The sequence below is a fragment of the Marmota monax genome, unplaced genomic scaffold, assembly GCF_021218885.2.
Source record: "Marmota monax isolate L192 unplaced genomic scaffold, Marmota_monax_Labrador192_F-V1.1 WCK01_AAM20220418_F8-fsc00426, whole genome shotgun sequence".
Classification (NCBI taxonomy): Eukaryota; Metazoa; Chordata; class Mammalia; order Rodentia; family Sciuridae; genus Marmota; species Marmota monax.
Window position 1 is genome coordinate 207,891 of NW_026695037.1, and position 5,005 is coordinate 212,895.

Below are 5,005 nucleotides of genomic sequence, written 5' to 3' on the forward strand. Positions count from 1 at the left end.
GATTGGTGTTCTTTCCTACTCAGGCTTATGTAGTTGCTCCATCTTTGAAAGCTAATTTCAGATGACAATTTTCTGTTGAGAATTTTCTCCTTCAGAAGCCTGAAGTATGTGTTGGAAAATATCAGATCCTGTGATGTCTGATCTGAGACTTCTGTTTTCTCCAGAGGAACAGGATGGCTCTATTGCCCTCTACAGAGCTTCAACACTTCCCCATCTCCAATCCCTCTAGGCCAAAAGTAAACCTTAAGATACCTTTGGATCTTTGTGGCTAATGTCTGCAACCAAACTTCTTATCCTGTTTCTCCGTTAACCTCAGGGACTGTGTTTGGGATATTATCTATATTTGTTCTGTGATACAGCTCTGATTGCCCCCTCAGATGGCCTCTTTTCCCTTTGAATGCAATTGTTGCTGAGTTTCTTGGCTGAGGGTAACTTGATGACTCTGGGATGCTGGGGTTTGTTGTTTCCCTTTGCAGCCACCTCTGTGTTTACAAAATTCAATTTTGGAATCATATTCATCTCTCTTTGAGCACTTCTAAGAAATTACTTACAGGTTAGGCATGGTGGCCCATGCTTATAATCCCAGTGTCTTGGGAAGCTGAGGCAGAAAGATTGCAAGTTTAAGGCCAGCTGGCAATTTAGCAAGACCCTGTCTCAGTTGAAGGTTGGAGTTGTGGCTCAGCGATAGAGTGCTTGCTTCATATGTGTGAGCACCGTTTGATCCCCAGCAGCACATATAAATAAGCAAATAAAATAAAGGTCCATCAACAACTAAAAACATAAAAATAAAAATAAAATTTTAAAAAGGGGCTGCAGTTGTAGGTCAGCAGTAGAGCATTTGCCTATCACGTGTGAGGCACTAGGTTCAATCCATATAAAAATACATAAATAAAATAAAGGTATTGTGTCCATCTACAACTAAATAAAAATTTAAAAGTTGGGGCTGGGGACATAGTTCATTATTAGAGCACCTCTGGATTCAATCCTCAGAAAGAGAGAGGCAAACAAGAAAAGAAATAACTTAGATTAAAAACTACTTATGGGATTGGTTAATTAACATGGTAAAACACTGTCTGTTTTTTCTATATCTCACTGAAGTTTTATCCCTAAACTCTGAAATCAATTCAATCTTCTGGCTTAACTACAAATTGTTATACCAGGTCACTTTAAACTGCATTCTGTAAGTCTCTAGGAAATAGCACAACACAGCTTTTTCCAATTCATATGGGTAGTTCTGGCTGGATTAGTGAGCTTCTAGTAGTCTTCATTAATACTGAGATAAATTGCACAAACCAGCTGGTCACAGTGGCTCATGCATATAATCCCAGCGGCTTGGGAGCCTGAGGCAGGAGGATTGCAAGTTCAAAGCCAGCCTTAGCAAAAGCAAGGTGCTAAGCAACTCATTGAGACTCTGTCTCTAAATAAATAAATAAAATACAAAATAGGGCTGGGGATGTGGCTCAGTGGGCCAGTGACCCTGAGTTCAATCTCCGGTACCAATAAATGAATAAATAGACAAACAAAATGAATTTTAAAAAATTGCACAAACCATGGACTTCCTTTTTTCCACAATCCTTGACATATCAAAGCTACCAAAACATTTGCTAGATTTAAATGAATCTTTTAAATATATCACTGGCTTATATCAGCTTTTGAAACCTTTGCTTTTCAATCAAGGGTCAGTCAGTTCACCTGTACTTCATAATATTAACCAATATTGCAGAATTTTATCTTATCAATTGGTAGCCTTCTTCTCTGCAGAAAAAAAAAAGATACAAAACATAGCTCCTAGAATCCCCTTCCCTGTTCAGGTTTTCCAGTGAAAATACACACAGGTATTTGCATGAGATATAGGGCAGAGAAAAGGGGAAAAGATCTCTATCTACCTGGTGGTTACAGGTAGAAGAGTAGGCAGATGTGAGATTCTTAGTAGCTTCTCTACTAGGCTTTGGAACTACCTGCTTTCCTTTGCAGACTGAGATGAACACTAAGAGCTTTCTCAGAGGTTCTAGAGAATGATAGCAATCTCCCAACATGCTGTTGAGAACCCCCCAATGGTGCTATAGGCTGAGGTCTTCAGCATATGCTTCCCTGACCTTCCAATTGAAGCTTCCAAGAGCTCCAGTCGTAACTGGTAGTCATCTGCTACTGCTGCTATAACAAACCATCAAAATAAGAGACTTAAAATACACACAGTTATTATTTTACATTTCTGAAGGTCAGAATTATGAAATGGATGTCTCTGAGCTAAAATTACAGTATCAGCAGGTCAGCGTTCTTCGTGAGGCTGTAAAGGAAAATCCATTTCCTCACCTTTGCCAACTTCTAGAGGCCATCTGTACTCCTTGGCTTGTCACGCCTTCCTCTGTCTTCCACATCAGCAATCACATCACGTTCACCTCTGATTTTGCTGTCACATCACTTTCTCTGACACTCCTGCCTACTTATTTCATTTGTAAGGACCATTGTGATTACATTGGACATGTTTATATGGTCCAGGATAATATTCCCGTCTCAAAAACTTTAGTTTAAACATATCTCAAAATTCCTTTTTGCCATATTGGTGACATTTTCAGAGATTAGGACATGGGCATCTTTCAGAAACTGTTATTCTACCTACCACATGACTTCACTGATATTTGCTCCTCCACCCCCAGATTTTCAAATATTAATTGTGATACTTTAATCTCAGAATACTAGAATGAGTCTATTTCCCTAAAATAAATAAATAAATAAACAAACAAATAAATATAAATAAGTAAAAAAAAAAAGCCTACAATGATACGGTTCCCTACCTCAGAACAGTTTTTTAAAAAATTATTATCTCAAAGTCTCCAAATGACAGATTTATCAATAATAGTAGCTGTAAATTAGGCAATGACTGCTGGGATGGTGGAGGGAAAGAAAAAAAAAAATAGAAAGAAGGCCCTTTTGATTCTGTCCCTGTCCATGTTGACTAGCCCTCTTGGGCTTCAAGCTACAGATCCCTACCACAGGACCAACTCACTTGTGGACATACCAAGAGCTGTAGGTTACACCACTGTCCATTCCCAGCAGCAGTGTAAGAGTGTTTGCATTCTTCCACATCCTCAGGAATCCTCCTTCTTATCTTTTCTATTATGGCCATTTTAGTGGGTAGGAAGTGGAATCTCACTGTTGTATAGTTTTTAATTTTTATATTGTTCAATTTTTCCTTCTTTTCTTTTCTTTTTTTTTTTTATTTGTGTTTTTGATAGCGGAGGTGGTGAAACCCTGTAATCCCAGCAACCCAGGAGGCTAAGGCAGGAGGATTGGAAATTGAGGCCAGCTTAAAAACTTTAGCAAGACCCTGTCTCAAAATGAAAATAAAAATGGCTGGGGATATAGCTCAGTGGCAAAGGGCCCCTGGCTTTCATCTCTATGAAAAAGGAAAAAGTAGCCATAAAAATGAGGGTGATTGGGGCTGGGGTTGTGGCTCAACTCGCCTAGCATGTGCAAGGTACTGGGTTCGATCCCCAGAACCACATAAAAATAATTGAATAAAATAAAGACATTATGTCCAACTACAACTAATATGTGTGTGTGTGTGTGTATTTTTTTAATGAGGGTTATTTCTGGACTCTCAACTTTTTTTATTTTGATACTTTTACAAATTGACCTTTTAAAATAACATTTTGGGGGGTGGGGATGTGGCTCAAGCGGTAGCGCGCTCACCTGGCATGCGTGCGGCCCGGGTTCAATCCTCAGCACCACATACAAACAAAGATGTTGTGTCCACCGAAAACTACAAAATAAATAAATATTTTTAAAAAATAAAAAAATAAAATAACATTTTGGTTCATTCATTATAGTGTAGAAATACAATCAATTTGGGGGGGCTGGGGTTGTGGCTCAGTGGTAGAGCGCTTGCCTGGCATGTGTGAGCCACTGGGTTAGATTCTCATCACCATATATAAATAAAATAAAGGTCCATCAACAACTAAAATATTTATATTTTTAAAAAGAAATGCAATCAATTTTTGTATTTTGTTCTTATATCCTCCCAATTTGCTAAACCTGCTTATTAGTTGTAATTTTAGTGAATTCTTTTGTATAGCTATGTATCCATATCATCTTCAATAGATAGTTTAACTTATTTCTTCTCAATTTGCTTGCCTTTTATTGCATTTTCTTGCTTAGTATAGGCGTGTGTGCGTGTTGGGAATTGAACTCAGAATCTCACACGTGCTAAGCAGCACTCAACCATTGAGCTACAACTCCAGCCTCTATTCTAATTTTCTTAAAACTATCCTATTCGCAGTGTTATTTTGTGTTTTATTTGGTAAATCATATCGTGGACCTGTCATCGATTTCACATTTTAAATATTATTTTATATATAATACTAAGGAATGATGATTCTCCAGACACAGATACTTAATCTTTCCCAGTCTCTGTTAGAGTCTGTAAACAAGTCTGGATGGCGCCTGGCAAAATGCCAGAGGGAGTGGTTTGTGAAGTAACACCAGGGAGCCATTAAGTGTGGAGATTTCTTATTGGTTGACTGATGTATCTAGTTTATGCTAATTAAGATAAGCTGTGTGGAATGTATAAATACCGCTCCTGTCCTACAATAAACGGCTCCCACTCCTGCTGTATCAATCTACACAAGTCAATCCTCACCCCCTGGTTATTTTGCTGCAGCCGGACTGCGGCAAGTCTCAGAGTCACAGCCTCTGAATTTCACTGTCCCTGAAACTATGTTTGTAGTTTCAAGAGCTGTTCTAGCCCTGTAGTCCTGGTTTTACCACTTCCTAACTGGTAGATGGTGTCATCAGGAGAAGGTAAGTAAGTAAGGTGTTTAATCTGTATTTGCTCATACTTAAGTCAAGAAATTTCCAGGTAGGCTGAGTTAAATATTCTGGTATTTAGTCTTTCAGTCACTGTAAACATCTTGATAGATATTTTTTTGATAACTTAGCCTTATTCAAAGATTTAAGTGACTATTGCCCAGAAATAATTTATTCCTGGGCTCCTCACTCTCTTCAG